At 46.2% G+C, this 22,083-nt stretch overlaps 1 long non-coding RNA gene across 1 annotated transcript; it reads right to left on the bottom strand.

Annotated features, from left to right (window-relative positions):
* Window positions 1-677: 677 nt before the first annotated feature.
* LOC149873345 (uncharacterized) lies at window positions 678-21,609 on the bottom strand. Its single transcript, XR_016439857.1, has 3 exons — window positions 21,093-21,609; window positions 4,828-5,507; window positions 678-863 (listed from the first exon to the last, which is right to left on the bottom strand). It is a non-coding gene; the product is annotated as an uncharacterized LOC149873345 (long non-coding RNA).
* Between the last annotated feature and the right edge of the window lie 474 nt (window positions 21,610-22,083).

The following is a 22,083-nucleotide window of genomic DNA, read 5'->3' as shown; positions in this document are numbered from 1 at the left end:
AGTCGTCCCATAAACAGAACACTAACTCTGCTCAGTGCAGCATAGAACATCATGTACAACTGCACTTGGACAAATTACAGTTGATCTAAGTTAAACCTCCAAGAGTCGTTACTAGTTGCAAATATTTGTATGATAATATTATGCATTATAATATAAGTGCAGGGCCCAGTAAATTTTCTCAGCATGTTTTTCAAAAATCTCTCAGAGCAAAGGAGACTGACCGAGGTATGCTTCCTTCACTGTCTGAGATCTGACTGACTAGCACTGTGTAACATGGAGCTTATGCATAATTTAATGATGCGTATTCCAGAACCTCCTGCAGGTACATTTCTCAACACCCAGCCAGACAATCTATTTCAGTGAAAATGAGACCCACTCGCTTCAATTATAAAATATTGCTTTGCATAAAACATGTATATATGCAACATGGATTAAATGGGTGCTTTGTTTTCCCAAAAGATAAAATTATTATTATGCTCATCCTTTGTCTTAGATGTAAAAGATATGCAGTGAAATCTTAGCCCTGGGAGTTTTGCCATTGATTTCAATGAGGCTTTGATTGTTATAATCCTTTCATTCACTTTGTGGAATAAACAGTATTTGGTACTTAATGTCTTTAGGGAAGGGTCATGTAATGCAATGAATTACCCTCTATGGATCTTGACTCTTTGAACAGCTTGGTTCAAGAACACCACAGTCCTAGACAAAGTTGATTCATTCCATTTCAGTTGATTACTTTTAGGGACAGACTTGTGGTAAAAACATTGACTTGAAATGCAGGAGACCTGCGTTCAATTCCTGGTTCTATCACTGACTTCTAGCATGACTGGATGAATCTTTTAACTTCTCTGTGCCTACTTCATCTGTAAAATGGAAAAATAATGCTTCTTGTTTTCATTTTTTTGGCTTGTAAATTTACATCAGAAGGTCTTAAGGGCCAGAATTATATCAAACCACATGTTTATACTTCATGTAGCGCAAAAAGAGGCTTGTTTCTAGTTGAATTTTCTGTTCGCTACTGAAATATAAAAAAAAAAAATTAAATGCCATGCTGTTCATTTTTCTTTATATATATTATTATTATACATAAATGAAACACCAGCAAGTTAACTATAACTAGAGCTGTTATGAGAAGTGTTCTTAAGATTACTCAAGGCTTTCCATTTTTATTTTTTTCTTGAAAATGCTTATAACTTTTTGAAATGTTCATGCTTCAAGCTGAAACTTCCCATCTCTGGTTTCTGCGTGAGTGTGAATATGCATTTTTTTAAACTTGAGCCAAAAGGTCCAGCTATTCTAAAAAAATAAGGAGAGTTTTTACCAATAATAAGACATTCAAAAATCTTGTCAGCTAACATTAACTACTTAAGTCTCATAGTTCACAAGATAAGCTTCATAACTGTTATGGATAGCAGGAACAGAAATTGTTCTTGATTGGAGATGTGGTGCATTAAATCCATTATATTGCTTCATAATTTCCTCTTTCCAAAAATGTTTCGATGTGCAGACTGAGGACTTCAATGTTAGTAATGTTAAAACACAATGGAGTGAATTCCCATATCATCTGGTTGTTTAGTAATGACTGCCCATCACCTCTTACAACTTTTCTATGTGGCTAAATACAATTTTATATTCATGTACTGCTCCTTATACAAAAGACTCATGCTACTTTTAATATGAACATATACTACAATTCTTCAGTTGTCTGGTAACACTTAGATCACGGGTGGGCAATTGTTTCAGGTAGAAGGCCGCTTAATGAATTTTGATGAGCTTCGATTCATAGAATTCAATTCATACATGTTAGGGTTGGAAGGGACCTCAAAGGATCATCAAGTCTGATCCCCTGCCAGTGGCAGGAAAAAGTGCTGGGATAATGTGACCCCAGCCAGGTGCCTGTCCAGTCTCCTCTTGAAGACCTCCAAGGTAGGGGAGAGCACCACCTCCTTTGGAGGTCTGTTCCAGATTCTGGTGACCCTAACTGTGAAGAAATTCTTTCTGATGTCCAGCCTAAATCTACTCTCCATCAGCTTGTGGCTGTTGTTTCTGGTTATTCCAAGGGGTGCTCTGGTAAACAGAGCATCTCCTATTCCCTCCACCGCAGTTAATTTGTATACTGCCACAAGATCCCCCTTCAGCCTTCTCTTGCAGAAGCTGAAAAGGTCCCTCAGCCTTTCCTCATAAGTCCTTCCCTGCAGGCCTCTAACCATACGAGTGGCCCTCCTCTGAACCCTCTCAAGGTTGTCCACATCCTTCTTGAATTGTGGCGCCCAGAATTGGATGCAGTACTCCAGCTGCGGCCTGACCGGTGCTGCATAGAGGGGAAGCATCACCTTCCTGGACCTGTTCATGATGCACCTATTAATGCATGACGAATTGCAGTTAGCTCTGCTAATTACTTCTTCACATTGATGACCTGTGTTCATCTTACAGTCAACAACAACTGCAAGATTTCTTTCTGCTGCTGTGCTGCTGAGAAGGTCATCCCCTAGCCTATAGGTGTGTTGGTGATTCCCTCTCCCTAGGTGCAGAACCTGGCACTTGTCCTTCTTAAACTGCATCCTATTGTTCTCTGCCCACTTGGTTTCTTCCCATCAGTGTGTTTGCTTTGCCCCAAAGTTTGGTGTCATCTGTGAATTTGGGCAGAGTGCTTTCCACGCCCTCATCCAGGTTGCTGGTGAAGACATTGAACAGCACCAGCCCAAGAATTGAGCCCTGGGGGACTCCATTGCCCACATCTTTCGAGGTCTATACTGACCCATCCACCACCACTCTCTGGGTACGACCCTTAAGCAATTTCCCACCCACATGACTGTGTTGTCATCTATGGCACAACCGTTCAATTTGCTTATGAGAATCGGATGGGATACCAGGTCAAAGGCCTTCTTAAAGTCCAAGTACATGACATCTTCCTCAAGTCCTGTGTCTGAGATTTTAGTGACCTGGTCATAGAAAGACATAAGGTTAGTCAGGCACAATCAACCTGATATGAACAGTGCTTGTTGCCCTTCAGCGTATTATTACCCACTGGACTCGCACAAATGTGATCCTTGATAATTTTTTCAAGGATATTCCCAAGGATAGAGGTGTGACTAACCAGTCTATAGTTACCTGGATCCTCCTTCCTCCTCTTCTTGAAAATAGAGACCACGTGGCCCTTTTCCAGTCCTCTGGGACTTCATCTGAGCACCATGAGTGCTCAAACAGTCATGCCAGTGGCTCTGCTATGACACTAGCTAATTCTTTCAGCACCCTTGGATGGAGCTCATCCTGTCCCACTTATTTTAAACACATTCAGCCTCTCCAAGCATCTCTTTACTAGGTCAGTGCTGACACATTCAGCCTCTTCAAGCATCTCTTTACTAGGTCAGTGCTGACAGTTGGTGGGCTGGTGTTTCTCCTGCTTCTGTCAGTAATACGTTTGGGAGATTTGTCTAGATCCGAGTTCAAGAATACAGAGGCAAAAAACTCATTGAAGAGCTCTGCTTTGTCCTCCCTATCTGGCTCGTGTCTGCTCATGTCTATCTTGTAGGGGTCCTATACTGCCCTGTGCCACCTTTTTGCTCCCTATAATCTTGAAGAAGGACTTTTTGTTGTCCTTAATTTTTGTTGGTAGCCTGAGTTCTAATGCTGCTGTAGCCTTCCTAACTGATTCCCTGCAAGTGCGAGCCAAAGAGCTCCTTGGTAGCCAGCCCCTGCTTTCACAGCCTGTATGCCCTTTTATTTGCCCTTAGGCTTTCCTGGATTTCTCTGTTTAGACAGGAAGGTTTCTTGGCTTCTTTTGTCCCCTTTTCTATGCAGTGGGATTGCCTCCTTCTGCGTCTGAAGGATCACTTCCTTGAGGAATGACCACCCTTCATGGACCTCCACTTTGTCAATGCTCTTGAGCTTTAATACCCCACTAACTAATCTCCTAAGCATTCTGAAGTCAACCTGTCTGAAGTCTAAACTTCAGTCCTGCTGGTTACTTTTCCCACTCATTGCCAAACAGTGAACTCAGTCAACTAATGGTCACTATCCCCTTGGTTGCCTTGTACCTGCAGATCCCCCACCAGGTCGTCCCCCATAGCCAGCACCAAGTCCAGCAAAGCGTTCCCCCAGTGGGATCGTATACCTCCTGTGTTAGGTGGAGGTCCTGTGTGCAGCTTAAGAACCTACATGAGTGATTAGTTCTGGCTGACTGATCCTCCCAGCAGATGTCAGGGTAGTTTAGGTCACCCATGACAACCATATCTCTTGCCTGTACAACTTCAGAATGCTGCCTAGAGAATTCCAGGTCAAGCTCATCCTCCTGGTCTCTATAGTAGACCCCCACTACGAAATCCCTTTCCCCCAGGCCCCCTTGTATCCTAACCCCCAGTACCTCAGTTTGGATCTGCTTTGATCCCATTTTGATTATAGACGATGTATATTGCTCCTTACCATAGAGAGCAACATTCCCCGTTTTTTCCCCACTCTATTCCGTCTGTGCAACCTATAACCTCCAATGCCTATCACCCAGTCGTGAGTAGGGTCCTACCAGGTTTCAGTTATTCCAACCAGGTTGAAGTTGTTGCCTGCAAGCAGGAGTGTAAGTTCCTTTTGCTTATTGCCCATGCTCCTAGCATTAGTGTAGAGACATTTAAGCCCCCCAGTGGGTGCCCTTGGTACTATCCCCTGTCCTGATGTCTATTGGGCCCTTTAGTGCTTACCTGGGCTGATCCATTGCATGGCTTGTGGTTCTCTGAACTTAGGTTCTCATTGTCCACTGCATCCCTGTTCCCTGATGAACCTAGTTTAAAGCCCTTCAGAGGAGATTGGCCAACCTGTAAGAGAACAGACTCTTACCTTTAGAAGAAAGATGAAGACCATCTTTTCCCAGGATACCTCTCTCATGGAAGTGTGGATGGTTGTAGAAGCCAAAACCCACACAATGGCACCAACTCCAGATCTGCAAGTTGACTTCTTTGATGCAGGCATCTTGGTGTTGATAGTGACCGCTGACCGGGAGGATTGATGGGAAGACCACCTGTGCCCCCAACTCCCTAAGCCTGGCCCCCAGAGGTTTGTAGGCATTCATGATATAGTCTGGGCTACTCCTAGCCACATCATTTGTGCCCATGTGGACAAGGACCATGGGATAGTAATCAGAGGGCCAGATGAAGTCGGGAATCCTCAGTGATGTCTCGGATCCTGGCACCGGGCAGGCAGCAAACCCCTTGCAGCATGGGATCCAGTTGACAAACAGGCCCCTCTGTTCTCTCAGGAGGAAGTTGCCCACCAGGATGACCCTGCGTCTCCTCTTCTGCGTGCCTAGTTGTTGCTCAGCCTGCATGGTTGTTGGGGATGTGTCCTCCCTCATGACTTCCTCTGCTGCATCATCTTTCAGTGCTGCCAGGGCTTTGTATCTGTTCCTGCTGTGTTGGGGAAGCAGTCACAGCTGTATGCTGTCTAGCTCTGGAGGTGACCATCGTCTGTTCAGCTGCCTTAGGACCTTCTTGTGGTGTCTCTGTACTAGGTGTCAGGTCCTGCAGAGAAGAAAAGTAATCATCAATTTCATCCTCTGCAGCCCTGATCCCCTGCAGCCTGCTCACCTCAGCCTGGAGTTCCCTCACCTGCCCCTCCAGAACCTCAATCCAGGCACATGTGGGCCAGGTGAGGGGACCCCTGGCCCCCACGCTGCCCCCAGGCCCCAGAGGTCCCACTAGGGAACCCCTGCAGACCAGGGGGGCAGGGCACTGCAGATCCAGCCAAGGGCCCTGTCTGAGTGGAGGCCTCACAGGAGCCCTGTGGCCAAGGCAGCAGCAGAGCAGGATTCCTGGCTGCACTCTGTGTCACCACCCCGATAGTAACCCCCTCCTCATTCACTCACTTGAAGTCTACGTCTGAAGCTGCTGTCTCATGGAATTCAGGCCCCTTCTGTGCATCCTCCTACGTGAACTGCTGTGCAAACTTCAGCATACCCCTAAAGAGCACACCTGTTTGCCTGGCCTGTTTGCATGACTCAGGAGTACAGCTCCTGCCTGGCTCAGCTATATGGGGATGGGAGGGTGGAAAAAACCCCCTTCCCAATGCCCTACAGCTGGCTGGTTCCTTGCCCCTCCCCCTCATTCTCCCTAGCTTACCTTGACAGGTGTCCTGCCCCATGGCCACCATCTTGGGACCAGAAGTCCCACCCCCTAATCCATTACTTTTACCATTGGAAGTCTCTCCCCTTGCCCCAGAAGTAGTCTTTTTGGGAAGGGGGTTTGCCATCATGGAACTGGAAAAAGCCCAACAAATTATATAGTAAAAATTAAATATTGACAAATACCATATTTTAATTTTATTTAAAAAATATTTTTGTCCAGATCTGAGTATGTTTGTGTGGTGTATATAGAGGTGATTGTACAATAGCACAAAATGAAGTCTTACTCTTGGATACTGTAGGGGAGTGTGGTATGAAGGGGTGGGTATGGGGTTTGTGGGGAGCTGGATGTGTGTGTGTAGATGTGTGTGTATGTGGGATGTGGCGGAGGGAGTGTGGGTGGGGGGTGGGTATGGGGGATTTGTGGGGACATGTTTGTGGGGGTATGTAGATACAAGTGTGGGTGAGTAGAATCCTAGAAATATAGAACTGGAAGGGGCCCGTAAGATCATCAAGTCCAGTCCCCTGCCATGCGTAGGGAGTTATTGGGCTCAATGAGCTATCCAGCCTCATTTTGAACACCTCCAAGGACGGTGACTGCACCACCTCTGCTGGGAGTGTGTTCTAGATTCTGGTGTCCCTTACAGAGAAGAAGTTTTTCCTTTATGTCCAGCCTGAATTTACCCTCTATTAGTTTATGCCCATTCATCTTTGTCCTCCTTTTGAGGTGCCCTCCTGAAGAGTTGCTCTCCTAGTTCTTGATGCTCCCCCCTGTTGTACTTGTAGGAAGCTATCAAGTCACCTCTCAGCCTTCTCTTACTCAGACTGAATAAGTTCCTGGAGACTCTCCTCATAGGGCCTACCCTACATGCCCTTAACCATATAGGTGGCCCTTCCTTATAACCTCTTGAGCTTATCCACATCCTTTCTGAAGTGCAGTGCCCAGAACTGGGCACAGTACTCCAGATGAGGCCTCACCAATGCTGAATAGAGAGTAAGAAGTACCTCCTTGGATCTATTGGCCACACATCAGCTGACACATGGCAGGGTTTTATTTGCCCTTCTGGAAGCCTCGTTGCACTGTTGGCTCATATTCATTTTCCAGTTAATCATGACCCCCAGGTCTTGTCAGGTACTGTGCCAGCCAGTGGACCACCACCCGTTGTATAGTTGTGGTGAGGGTTCTTCCTACCCAGGTGAAGGACCTTCCACTTCTCCCAGTTAAGATTTCATAGATTTCATAGACATTAGGGCTGGAAGGGACCTCGGGAGATCATCGAGTCCAGCCCCCTGCCCAAAGGGCAGGAAATCAGCTGGGGTCATAGGATCCCAGCAAGATAAGCATCCAATTTACTCTTGAAGGTGTTCAATGTAGGCGCTTGAACCACCTCCACTGGCAGACTGTTCCAGACCCTGGGGGCTCGGACAGTAAAGAAATTCTTCCTTATGTTCAGCCTGAAACGGTCTTGCAGGTGTTTGTGACCATTCGACCTCGTCATCCCATGGGGCGCTCTGGTGAACAGGTGTTCCCCCAGATCCTGGTGGTCACCCTGATAAACTTGTAGGTGGCCATCAGATCACCCCTGAGCCTGCCCTTTTCCAGGCTAAAGAGTCCCATGGCTCTCAGCCTGTCATCGTAAGATCTGTTTTCCTGACCTCTGATCATGCGCGTGGCTCTCCTCTGGACTCTCTCAAGCTTCTCCACATCCTTTTTGAATTGTGGACCCCAAAACTGGATGCAGTACTCCAGCTGCGGCCTCACTAAGGCTGAGTACAAGGGGAGAATGACGTCCCGGGATTTGCTCGAGAAGCATCTATGGATGCACGCCAGCATTTTGGTCGCTTTACTAGCCGCAGCATTGCATTGGAGGCTCATGTTCATCTTGTGGTCAATGATGACCCCCAAGTCTTTTTCTTCTGTAGCGCTGTCGAGCCTATAAGGGTGCTGCAGGTTTTTCCTCCCAAGGTGGAGAACCTTGCATTTTTCGGTGTTAAACACCATGAGGTTCTCGTCTGCCCATTTGCTGAGCTTGTCCAGGTCAGCCTGGATCACCCTCCTATCTTCTGGCATGGATGCTTTGCCCCAAAGTTTGGTGTCATCGGCGAACTTGGCCAGTCCACTCCTGACTCCAATGTCCACATCGTTAATGAAGATGTTGAACAGTATGGGTCCCAGGACAGAGCCTTGAGGGACCCCACTGGTCACAGGCAACCCAGGCTCGACTGCAGCTACTGGCCCCGCTCTCCCCAAGACAAAGCGAAAGGTGTTTGTTGTGGGAGACTCCATCCTGCGGGGTACTGAGGGGGCAATCTGCCGCCCCGACCCTTTAGCCCAGGAAGTCTGCTGCTTCCCGGGGGCCCGCATCTGAGACATTGCGGAGAGGATCCCGCAGCTCCTCCAGCCTACAGACCACTACCCCATGCTCCTGATTCATGTGGGCACCAATGACACGGTTCGGAGCACCCCCAGCCAGGTCATGAGGCGCTACAGGGAGTTGGGAGCGGGGCTTAAGGGTCTGGGAGCTCAGGTGGTGTTTTTGTCGATCCTCCCAGTCTCGGGCTATGGGCCGAGGAGGGAGAGGAGGATCCATGCGGTGAACCAAAGACTGCGGCGCTGGTGTTATCGGGAAGGCTTTGTCTTCCATGACCACAGCCCGCTCTTTGGAGAGAGAGGCAGCGAGCTGCTGGGAAGAGATGGCCTCCACCTCTCTCCCCTGGGGAGGAGGCTCTTCTCAGCCAGGCTGGCTGACCTGCTCCACCGGGCTTTAAACTAAGCCCGCTGGGGGATGGGGGGACTACTGCCCCTGCTGGCCCGCTGAACGGCCCTTGCAAAGCCAGCGGACCAAGGCACTTAAAGGGGCACTTAAGGGAGCCCACCCCTGCCCCAGCCCTGGTACAATCTGTGGGCAAGGCAAAAGCCCCCAAGGGCACACTTGTCTGCCTGTACACTAATGCCAGGAGCCTGGGCAACAAGCAGGACGAGCTCGTCCTCCTGCCCAGTGCAAAGAAATATGATGTCATTGGGATAACGGAGACCTGGTGGGACTCCACCCATGACTGGACCACGGGGATAGAGGGCTATACCCTGTACACGAGGGATTGTGTTGAAAAAAGGGGCGGGGGTGTAGCTCTCTATGTGAAGGAAAGCTACATGTCCCTGCAAGCTAATGTTGGCGACCGGCATGGACAGCTAGAGACCCTCTGGGTAAAAATTTGTGGGGAATTCGGCACAGGGGACACAATGGTGGGAGTCTACTACAGACCTCCCACTCAAAGTCCCGAGCTTGACCAGGAGTTCGCCCGGGAACTGACTGAGGCCGCTTGCTCCAGGACCTTGGTTGTCATGGGTGACTTCAATTACCCGGACATCTCGTGGGAAGATCACTCAGCAAAATCCGAGCGGTCGCAAAGCTTTCTCTCGTGCGTGGATGACCTATACCTGACTCAAGAAGTCTATGGGCCAACAAGAGGCAAAGCGCTGCTTGACCTGGTACTGGCTATGGGGGACGACCTAATCGGCGACCTAGTGATTGATGGGAAGTTGGGTGACAGCGACCATGAGCTGATCACCTTCACTATCCGCCGTAAAGCTGGCAAGTCAGTAAGCAACACAGAAGTCCTTGACTTCAGAAAAGCCGACTTTGACAAGCTCAAAAGGCTTGTCGGTCAGGCCCTCAGGGACCATGACCCCAGGGAGTTGGGAGTTCAAGAAGAGTGGTTGCTTCTCAAGGAAGCAATCCTCAGTGCACAAGCTAAATCTATTCCAACACGGAGGAAAGGCAGCAAGAAGGCACAGCAGCCCCCCTGGCTCTCCAGGGACCTAGCGGACCTACTGTGGCTAAAAAGGAAAGCCTACAAAGGATGGAGGATGGGATTCACCTCCAAGGAGGATTACTCCGCGCTGGTCCGGTCCTGCAGGGACCAAACCAGGAAAGCCAAGGCTGCAACTGAACTCCAACTAGCTTCAGGCATCAAGGACAACAAAAAGTCCTTTTTCAGATATGTGGGGAGCCGGAGGAAAAGCAAGGGCAATGTTGGACCCCTGCTAAACCAGATGGGGCAACTGACAACTGACGCCCAGGAAAAAGCCAACCTATTAAATAGGTACTTTGCGTCAGTCTTTCATCAGTCACACGGGATGCCCATGCCTGCTATGGGACAGGGAAATCTGGATGAGGGGGATCCCCTACCCTCCATCAATGCTGACCTCGTGAAGAAACACCTTGAGAAGCTGGATACCTTCAAGTCAGCTGGTCCTGACAATCTGCACCCCAGGGTACTCAAGGAGCTGGCGAGCGTCATAGCCCAGCCCCTGGCACGGATCTTTGAAAACTCCTGGCGCTCTGGTGTAGTGCCCAAAGACTGGAAGAAGGCCAATGTGGTGCCGATCTTCAAGAAAGGGAGGAGAGTGGATCCGGCTAACTACAGGCCCATTAGCCTGACTTCTATCCTGGGGAAGATCTTAGAAAAGTTTATTAAGGAGGCCATCCTTGAGGGACTGGCCCAGGCTAACATTCTAAGGGACAGCCAGCATGGGTTTGTTGCGGGTAGGTCTTGTTTGACCAATCTCATTTCCTTCTATGACCAGGTGACCTATCACCTGGACGAGGGAGAAGAGATTGATGTCATATATCTTGACTTCAAAAAAGCTTTTGATCTGGTATCCCATGATCACCTCTTGGCCAAACTGGCCGGTTGCGGCTTTGGCTCCACCACGATCCGCTGGCTGGGAAATTGGCTTCGTGGTCGGACCCAGAGGGTTGTGATTGATGGCAGTCACTCATCGTGGTGTAAACCTCATCTGATTTTGTTCCGTCCATAAATCCAGTCTGTCAAGGTCATTTTGGATCTTTGCCCTGTCCTGTGGTCTGCCTATGTTTCCCTACAGCTTCTTGGTATTCTCTGAGAACTTAATCATTGAGCTTTCCACCCCTTCATCCAAGCTGTTAATGAATATATGGTATGGAGTTTGTGGGATGTGTGGAGGGGTGGCTGGGGGTGAGCGTGGGGGAGGTTGTGGTCGGGTGTGTGAACATAGCAGGGCTCCCCCCAGAGGCATGTAGGTGTGTGTATGTTTGGGGCGTACACATGATAGAGGGTGTGGGGGTTTTGGGGGGTGTGGGTGGGGTGCAGTGTGTAGGTGTAGGTGGGTGCAGTGGTTGTGGAGTGTGTGATTGTGTGTGGGGGAGGGTATGGTTGTGGGGTTTTCAGGGGAGGGTTTGTAGGTATGGTGGGGTGTGCATGGGACCCCCTGCATGTGCTCTCCTGTGCTGGTTAGCACCTGCTCCCAGCTCACAACAGCTGTGAGCCCATGAAACCTGCAGCACCTCTCCACCACCACCAGCAGTGCTCAGCCCCACCCCATGCCTGCTCTGGACTTGCCCCCACAGGAGTGGATCAGCTGGAACCCACACAGAGCCTTGACCTGGCCTGCTCTCCACCACCTGCCTGTGATGCGTCCTGCCACCTCTTGGGCATGCAGCAGGGCTGGGGGTGCCTTTCTAGGCAGCCCAAGTGGCAGGTAGCTCCTTCTAGCTGCTGCCACCACCAGCCCCAGCCGCACAGTACCAGTGGGGACCTGCACTGCACAAACCCAACCCCACGTGTCCTGCACCTGCTCTGGACTTGTCTGCCTGGGCTCAGCAGTGGCAGCATGGGATAAAAGCTGTTACTCAGCACTGAGGAAAAGTGGCCCTTCCCCCTCCCACTGCCAGCAGTTCTCTCCTGCAGCTGCCTGGAGCCTGTGCTGGCCTGCCCTGCATCTGCTCTGTGCTGTCACCACTGCCCTGTGGGGAAGCCTGGAGGTGGTGATGATGGTGGCATAGACATAAGGATGCTCCACGCGGGCTCCAGATGGCTGCAGTAGGGAACTGCTGGCAGTGGGAGGGGGAGGGCCTGCTTTCTCCCCGCATTGAGCAACAGCTTTTGTCCTGTGCCACCACTGCTGAGCCTGGGTGGGTGAGGCCAGAGTCAGCACAGGGTGACTGTGCAGTATCACAGGGTGATACTGGTCCCAGCCAGTATCATGGGGATGGGGCTGAGGCTGGCAGCAGTGGCAGCCAGAAGGAGCTACCAGCCCCCTTTCCACTGTGGAGTTGCCCCAGCCCTGCTGTATGCTCAAGGGGTGGCAGGACACGCCATGGCCAAATGGTGCGCAGGCCAGGGGATCAAGGGATTCACTGCAGGCCAGACAAAGACTCACTGTGGGCCAGATCTGGCTCATGGGCCATATTTTTCCCACCCCTGACTTATATCATTCTGTAATATGACCCAACAATCCAGGAAATCTGGTACCTTTTGCCCTCTGTGTTCTTTAACACCTCAAATGTTTAGCTTTGCAGTCATGACATGATTTTTTTAAACACTTTCTTTTCTTTTTTGTTGCTTAAATTTATAGAAAAAAGGTTTTAACTCTAGTTTTCATTTTCATCCAATGCAAGATTATAATATGGAAAAACTGACTTTAAAAAAACCAAACAATTATCCTCTATCAAAAAATACAGTCACTATTGTACAGTTTTAATAGAAAGCTGTCAGCTTTGGCAGGGAGATTTCTATAATCAAGATGGTCCCTGGAAAGAAGTTAGTCTTGTCACATTTAAAAAAATTTTAAATCAGGAAAGTTTAAACAAAACCTTTACTTCTAATTTTATTGAAATGTTTTGGTTTGCTGAACTGAATTGAAAAGTTTTGTTTTGGGTCAGCAGTTATAGCTACACAAGATGCTTTACTCTCATGTATGGTATCACCGTCTACACATGCACATCAATTAATGTGCAAATTTGTCTAATGTGCCTTTTTCTAGTACTGATATATACAGTTATTAGAAAAATGGTGCATTAACTAATGATCCAAAGTGCCTGTATAGACCCTGACTGGGATCAGATTGCTCCTGGTCAGCCTAGGAAGCAGGCGGCACTGCTGCGTGGCTAAGCCCCAATCTCTGTGGGGTGTGGAGAGCTGTCCTGGCTCTGGAGGCAGCTGCCTCCCAGCCACATGGAGATCAGGACCTATCCCAATCTCCACGTGGCAGGGAGAGCTGTCCCAGCTTTGGGGTCCTGATCTCCATATGGCTGGAAGGTAGCTGCCCACAGAGCCAGGACAGCTTTCCTAGGCATGTGAAGATCAGGACAGGTACTGATCTCTATATGGCTGAGAGGCAATTGCCCTGCAGCCAGGATAGCTTTTTCCACCCCGCAGAGACTAGGACTGGCCCCTGTGCTCTGTCCCCTGCCAGCCTGGGGCTGGCTTCTGCAGAGGGACAGAGAAGGGCAGGAACAGCTTTGGACTAAACTGCTCCCATCGGATGTGTGCCAGGGTGCAGTTTAATGCACCTGAATTTTCTGCGCAGAACATTCAGATGCATTGGGTGCATCTACATGTGTGCTTTAATGTGCACTAGCCTAGTTTAATGTGCATTAAAGTGTCACTAAAAATGTTGTCCTTCAGTTAATATGCATTAAAATAGGCTAATGTGCATTAAAGCATCACTAAAAAATGTCTCTTTAGTTAGTATGCATTAAGATAGGCTAATGCACCTTTCCCTTACCATGGAGGTACTAGACTTAATGCATATTAACTAAAGCATGGTAATGCACATGTAGACATGCCCATTAATTCCTTGTATAGACACACCCAGTTTGTCATTAAATTGCAGCTGCCTGGGCCACTGTGGTGCCTGTGAGATATTTGAATGTATGAACTGAATGTGTGCATGAGACTCTCAGCTTAACTTTTGTTTGCTGAGCCTGCTGATGGCACCTAATTCCTACTTTTACTTTATGTTCAAAATATATCCAATGCTGGCTAGGATGGTAGCAGTCTTACCCACAACAGTGTTTAGAGTCATTTTATTTATGGCTGTGCTTGGATGAATATAACAGTGCATACCAGTAGCTCTAGGATTTTGAAAAAAATGGGTTCAGAGTGGGCCAGAGCATAGCAGGTAGGATGCTGCTGTGAGAGGAGGTGTTGCTGTCAAGAGTGAAGTTAGGTTTTCCTGCCTCCACAGCCACTGCAGTTTTATATGGCAAGCAAAGATCAAAAGTCCTTAATATGGCAGCAGCTACAGAGCCAAGGAAGTGTTAGCTTGGGTCTTCATGGCAATGCATTCTCTCTCAACAGCACCCTGCCTTTGCTCTGCCCCACTCTGCTTTGCTACTGTGAATCAAAAGGTGTGTGTGTGTGTGAGTGACTGCACTGCTGCATGTGCCCTGGATCTGCCATGAGTGGTGCCTCCTGAGAGGTGCAGCTCAGGTGCCTCATGGTCCCAATTCCCCACTGTGGAGGATGCAAAAGTCTCCAGGCTTTGATTGTATTATGCCTAGAGTTTTTAATGCCGCTTTCTAAAATAACAATACCAATAAGATGTGTTCAGGTACAATAGGACAAAAAGATATTGGCCTGTTACTACATAAAAATAGCAAATTCTTAATAAGAAGACAGAAAAGGCAGACACATTCACTCAATATTTCTGTTCTGTGTTTGGGGAAAAAAGCCAAATGCGATAGTCATTTCATATGCTGATTATGAAATACTTTCCATTCCAACACTAGATAAGAAAGCTGTCAAACCGAAGCTATTAGAGCTGGGCTTTTAAAAAAATCAACAAATCCAGATAACTTGTATCAAATAAGATGATTAAAATTGCTGGCTGAGGAACTTCATGAATCATTAATGTTTATTTTCTAAGTCTTGAAACACTGGGGAAGTTTCAGTGGATTGGGAGAGAAGTAAGATTGTGGCAATATTTAAAAAGTGTAAATGGGATAATCCATGTAATTTTAGGCCTGTCAGCGTGACATAGGTTTAGATAAACTAATAGATAAAATTATGGAATGTTTCACACAAAACTCAATTAATAAAGTACTAATGGACTGGCATTAATTCAATTAATGCCAGTTAACATGGATTTCAGTAAAATAGGGTTATGTTAAAATAACTTAATGCATTTGTTTATGAGTCTCCAAGGTTGGTCAACAAAGGTAATAGTGCTGATATGATAGACTTCTGTAAGGTATTTGACTTGGTACTGCACAACATTTGGATTACCAAAGTAGAAAGATACAAAATCCACCTGGTTCACTTTAAATGGATTAAAAACCAACTAACAGATCTATTTCAATACTGCATAAAGACAATCATCCTAAAGTGAATAAAATTCTAGAGCTGTCTTGTAGGGTTTAGTTCTTGGCCTTATTTTAACGCACAGTACAAATATGGGTTTTAATAAAGTCAAACGTACAACTTGTATATCCTAGAAACCGAGAATATAGACTTTACTCACAGGAAATTGAATTTTTTGTAGGAGACTAAGAGATCACAGTACATTGAATAAAATCTAAAAACTGAGTTAAGATTTTTTTAATGTAATTTTGGGCAATAGCGCAGGAAACAGCAAGGAAAACAGCATGTGCCAATGTTATGGACCTCAAGCCCTCAAGGTGGCCAAGAGGCAAATGTGATTGTCGCAGGGCACTGAAGTGCCTGCTCCTAAGAAAGGTACAGGTGCCGGTTGCCGGGGCAACCACAGGGGTCAGCTGACCGGAAGGGGGCAGGGCCTGGCTTATATAAACAGCCTAGGCTGAGGCCAAGCAGGCAGTTCCCCTTTGGCAGCTGAGAAAGAGAGAGCTCTGCTGGGAGTAGGCATAGCAGAGAAACCTGATGGCCCGAGCATCATTCCGCGAGATGGTGTGGGGTGGAGGAAACCCTGGTAGGGAGAGGAATGATGGATAGCCAGTTTGGTGTGGAGTTTATGTTGTAGCCCAGGAGTGGGAGCTTTCTGTTTTGTTGTTACTCCGGAGGACGGGGTGAGGTTGTAGGGGTTGGAGGAGGCCTCATGGGAGCGCCTCAGTAGCGTGGGAGTTCTTGGGGCTGGAGAGGGTGCTGTGTTTTGGAGGTTGTATAGACCCTGGCCCCAGTGGGGCAGTGTCATGTGGGGGAAGCCCCAGGGAGGGCGCACACAGGCCCCGGCGCAGGCAGGAATTGCAGGGCAAGGCCCCGGCGCGGGCGACTGTATCGGGATAAGCCCCAGGGAGGGCGACTGTATCGGGATAAGCCCCAGGGAGGGTGATTGCATAGAGAGTAGCAGATAAGCCCGGAGGGCATCCGTGAGGGTGTGGGCACCAATAACTGACTCACCAACATCCAGTATGTCTGAGAGGCTTGGGGCATGGTGTAAAGGGTGGTAGGAGCCACGCATAGCCCATAAGGTGGGTGCACCAAAATCTATCTATACAGACCAGGGGCCAGGATAAGTAAGAGCACCGTGTCCAAGGGGACAGATAAAGGCAGCCTCCCTTGTAATACTTTGATCTTCAAAGACATGGTGGGCGAGAATGAGGGTGCTTGATTGCCAACTTGGCATGGTAGGGGCTCCAGGAGAGATCACGGCCGCTCCTGGGTCCCCGCCCTGTGACAGTGATCATTGCATACATATAAAAAGGGAATATCAAATGGGAGCAGAGAAGGTATTTACCTCTATATTTGACACTGGTTTGACTGCTATTGGAATCTTGTACCCAGCTGTAGTGCCCACAGTTCAGGAAGGATGTTAAGGAATGCGTTCAAAGAAGGGTTCAGAGAACAGCCAGGTGAATGATTAAAGAATAGGAAAACAGTGAAAATTTCAGGAATTCCATGAATTAATCTTAACAAAGGGAATGTTATGGAAATGACTTAATCATATCTTAGAAGCAATTCCCTCCCCATCCCCACTTTGATAATAGAAGACTCTTCAATCTAGCAGGCAGAATGACAAGGAGATCTAAATACTAGATCATAGGATACTGAAGCTAGACAAATTTAGGCTAGAAATAAGACACAAGCTTTTAACAATAAGGATAATGAATGATAGGACTAATTTGCAAGGTCTTGTGGTAGATTCCCCATCACTGGAAATCACTGAATCAAAATGGGATATTTTTCTAAAAGCAATGCTCTAGTTCATATGGGAATTAATTCAGGGAAATCATATGGCCTTTACTACAGGTCAGACTAGATGACCACAATGATCCTTTCTGGCCTTTTAATATATCAGTCTATGATTATTTAACAAGCAGTCTGACTGGGAGCACCAGGCAGGTAGCAGCCAGGATGTTAATGGTATTGCCAATACTGAGGTCACATTCAAGAAGGAATTTATTGCTGAGGAAGAAGGTATTGACAGAACAGGCTCAACAGGAGTCAGGTGTAAGTTGACAGATGGGTCAGAGGTAAGGGAGATAATTTGGGGAGGCCACGAATACTTGGGATAGGCTGAAATCAAGGGATTAGACTGAGTTCTTTGAAAAATAAAGAACAGTGATTAGGAATGGGAGAAGAAAGTGGAGAGAGTAAGGGGTAGAAGGATGAGAGGTCATGAAAGGAGGAGGCAGGCAATTAGGTAGTAAGGAGATGGATGATGGTGGGAGTACACAGCAGGAAGCTGGAAAACAAAATATGACTGTCCTAACTGTTAGAGCTTAGAAACGACTATACTGTTCAATTGTGCCAGCTCTGATCATTTTCAGGTGTTTCAAACATGTTCTGAATTTTTGATACTTTTACCTCTCAGGCAGAATTAATGTAATTGCTGTTGTTGATTCAGAGACTTGGTGGCATATCTGAGGCCTGGCACTTCTGGGCTGAACCAGTTCTCTTACCTTGTGGCATAGTCACAATAAAGTCTCAAGAAAATCATGCACCAGATGCAGTATTTCTTTTCCCCAGAACAGCAGTTTTTGTGGTGCCTGTGGGAAATGGCTAACTACTTGGGTAATAGGTATATGAAGAGACCACTTCAATGAAGAGGGCAATGGTGGGATCCAGCGTGGAAGCTAGAGTACATTAAGCTACCATTGCTTCTTTTCAAGCACAGGTGAGGAAGCTAAGGATCAAGGCCTTGAAGTGCTCATCTGGAAGTCTAGCTTTTCATATACTGCATAGCATTATCTGGAGGTACAACCTGTCATGTTTAGTTTTCATCAGGTCTTGTAATATCGTTTGTAATGTCTCTAGGGAGCAACACATAACAACTTATGATGTGTGCTCCCTGCTATAATTACCATTTTACCAGGATCATAAAAATCTATATTCTGAAAAATATTAAGCTAATTATTTGAAAGTGTTAAGTGCTCCAAGAAGGAAACATGGCTAGACAATATAACTTTATAGGTCATGCAGATAAAAAGAGATAAAACCCCACATAAGTAATTTTTGCTTATAAAATATAACTGTTTCTCCAAGGTAACTGTAATCCTATTGTTATACAACATCAAATAAAACAAACATCATATACACTCAAATTCTGTCTTTAATCAAATAATCTCCTCCAACTAGCCTGTCACATCCAGCCTTCCACTACAACACGAATCACTATTTCCTCAATTTTACCCCATGCCTCCCACGAATGTAAATAACTAAAAATTCAGCATGGCAGCCAACTTTTACCCCTTTCTCCGTACCCACATAACCAGTAGGTCCCTTTTTTTTTTGGCCACTGGAGTTTTTCCTCAACCTCTTTATTGGTTGTCTATTTGTGATGATTTTGATTTACAATAATGCCCTAAGCTTTTCAGATCAAAGGGTCTCAGGCTAAGTCACCTGTCACACCTGTGTAAAGCTCCATTAACTGGATTGGGGCTGCATGGTCAGCAGAAAGCAACATTTAAACTCTCCTCCACAAAAAGGCTGAATCCTGTGAAATCTTGACTCCTTTCCAAGGGATGCTGGGGTTCTTCAGCCCCCATCAAGTTCAGAGACAGCCAAGAACATTTACTTTTCACAGGATATGAGTGGCATTGTACAGCATCAAACCTGTATAGGCAACGAGAACACAACTGTGTCCATTATCAAAAGGCATCAGCAAAAGCAGTGGGAGCATGATTAATTTCTAGGGGCCAGGAAAGTTGAGGGTAGTTCAGTTTAATTTTGCCTGGTGTTTCATTGTAAACCTGGATGCTTTACCTAACTTTTCATATTTCTGGGACAGATTAAGGAGGTCAGTCAAGGACAGCTAATGTGCAGCAGTCATTTGACTTTTGTAATGTCATTGCTTATTTTTCTCATAGCTTGCGTGGTCACTTCTCATGCACACACTGAGAAACTCTAGCTGATGTAGAAGATTTTCCTATATTTAGAAACATAATTTCAAAATTCCTTCCTTATAGGAAAGGAAAATTTGCCTTGATGGGTGTAAAGCCATTATTATGCATTATTCAAAACACTGACAGTCTTGATTTTCATGCAGAGAGAGCCTCCCCCATATAAGCCAATACTGATTCCCATTTTCCCTTGTGATTTTTGCTTTGCATACAAGCTGCACGCAGCCTCGGGCTACTGGTTTTGCCTTCTGACTTGGTGTGATGGGAATACCCTCTGCATCTGCATCTGCTCAGCTTGCTTCACCTACAGAGCACTCAAATCTGTCAGAAAGATGAAGTGAGGGGAGCACTGTTTTCAGTGGCTTATTTATTGTAAGCACAGAGATGGCAGAGACTCAGGCTGCCAATGTCTTAGTCGTTAGACTTTAATAAATATTTTTCTGTCCTGTAAAAAGTTTCTAGATTTTTTATTTTTCTTCACTGGGGCAAAACTCAAGGACTTTTGGAAGTCTTCATGAAAAATCAAAGCCAGAAACTGATCCCAAAATAGCCAATTACAAAACCAGCTGAAGATTCTCTTCAGACTTATGCTGTTCAACATAACTAGAACTGGAATCAAAACTAAACCCACAATTCTCACATCCAAAATTTAGTGGAAAATACACACTAGCTCTGAATTTCATTTCTGGAGCCTCTCCTTTTTGTAATAAATTGCATCTCCAGCACACAGATGCAGCATGACTTACAACTGAATGGAAAGGAGCACTGATGCAGATACATCCATCTGCACAAGAGTTTTATAAAAGAATTTGCCCCCTAGGAAATAAGACTTAGATCTGGAAGGAAACAAACACATTTCTCAACTTTTTATTTGATTTAAATAATTTCTTTGGCTGCATGAAATATTCAGTAATGATCAATGATGCCTGGCAAGAGCATAATAACTATCCTTTCTCTGCCATTCTGTATTGTGAGGATACAAATGGCATCTTTTTCAGGATAGAAATCTAATAGCTGGTAGCACAATCTTGGAGGATGCTGGGTACCTCAGTTAAGTCTAAAATAGTTTATCACTTTGCAGGATCTCTGTATGAACAGTTCCATTCGTGTTCTGATGCTTTTCCCTCACTCTCTGCTGGGATGAGCAGAAAAGACAACTTTGCCCACTTTCCAAGAGCCCTGGGCATTTTTCACTGGATGCAACCACTGAATTAACATTTGAAACCTTTTTTTTCCCAATGTCCATTTTTCCAGTTTGTGTTTCCAGAGGATGCTGCTTCTCTTCTTTCACTTCCTCTTTTGTGCTTTGCTTCTTTGGTCAGTCTTACAAACGTCCTGCTTTTGACTGCTAGAGGTTGCAGCAGATCCAAGAGAGCTGACTTTTCTGCAAGGGTTAATCTGAGGGGAACTATGCTAGGTGCATGAAAAGGCATCACCTCTTTAGCTTGCACTCCTGGTGCAAGGAGTCCAGATGTTTGACTCATTTCTTTATTTTTACTCTTGGTGGGCATTTAAGTGTCTCTTATCCCCTCAGGTTTCTGAAGCCCTTGAAGAGAGAGATTCACTTCTTAGTTACAGAAGCAGCCTGTTGTCTTCAATGTTGCTCAGGAGCTCATATCTGACAGCTAGAGCCCATGATAACTGGCTCTGATATTCTCTGAAACAGGAACTACTTTTACGTTAAGCCCTTTTTGTATTGTTAAACTCCCCCCCCCGCCACTTTTCAGGCCCTAAATCATCCCCCACACCATAATTTTAGGTGCACAGCATTTCATAGCATCTGGCCTGAATGTTCTCTGGGATTAGAGAACCAGTGTAACAAGCAGTAGCACAAGGACATATTATCAGGATCAGAATGAACCTATTCGGTACTCTGCTGAAATTCTGATGTAGGAATTTCTTACCATGAACTGGGACAACTGGCCCTTTCCCTAAGTTAGTGCTTCTCAACCTCAGTAAACCCAAGGCACCCTGAGAAAAAAAAAACAGCTATTAGGTTTCACTCATTTCTTGATTATGGAAAAATAACAGCAATTCTTCTGCTGCAAAACCCCCAGAAAGACCACAGCAGGTCTGAATAGTTTTGATGCTATGAATTCATGTGGGAAATCTTCCCATTTATCTTGTGAATCACGTGTTGGTGTTTGCACACCTGATAGTGCTAATATTGTGCGGTACCCCACAGAGCCTTTAAAAGGATCTGATGGCACACAGGTTGGGAATCACTATCTTAAGTGGTTATGGTCTTATTTTTTTAAGATTTGGAACCATCTCCAATAAGGTTAAAAAGTAATTCATTTTATCTGGGAAAAAAATTAACATTTACATTTAAAGGTCTTTGTGTGAAACCTGGCGTTTAGGTGAAAAAAAACACTTACGCTTATTTTAATAATATTAACCCCTGTTTGAGGAAGTAGAGGATCTTTTCTAGAAGCCAGTATCCCTTTTGCTTTCCTAAACCCCCCCCCCACCCCCAGTTATACTACAGCAAAGAAAACGATGTCTTGCAGCAGAACTGCATTGTCCCTGAACGTTAGCAAGCATCCCTCCTCATAAGCAACTACATACATGACTGGGATACTTATCTGTATTGAGGGGATGCCTGCTTTTTCTTTCCTGTTCAGCTTCATGTTTGCTCATGTGAAATAATTTCTTATTCCGTTATCTCACTCCCTCTCTTGGCTTCAAGTTGCTTCCACTCATTTTACATTCACACACATTTTTTGCTTCTTAACTTCCTGCTGCTTCCTGCTTCTTAACTTTCTGGGACTCTCATTGCTGACACTACTTGGTCTTCATTTGCTGTCTTCGCAGCTGCTTTGTCTGGTAGGAGAGAGGCAACATGCGACAAGTGTTGGTGACAGGAAGGCAAGGTGTGAAGCAGCAGGATATGTG

This window comes from Crocodylus siamensis, chromosome 1 (genome assembly GCF_052110815.1).
Source record: "Crocodylus siamensis isolate JL-2025a chromosome 1, ASM5211081v1, whole genome shotgun sequence".
Classification (NCBI taxonomy): Eukaryota; Metazoa; Chordata; order Crocodylia; family Crocodylidae; genus Crocodylus; species Crocodylus siamensis.
This window is presented reverse-complemented; position numbering and strand designations above follow the sequence as displayed.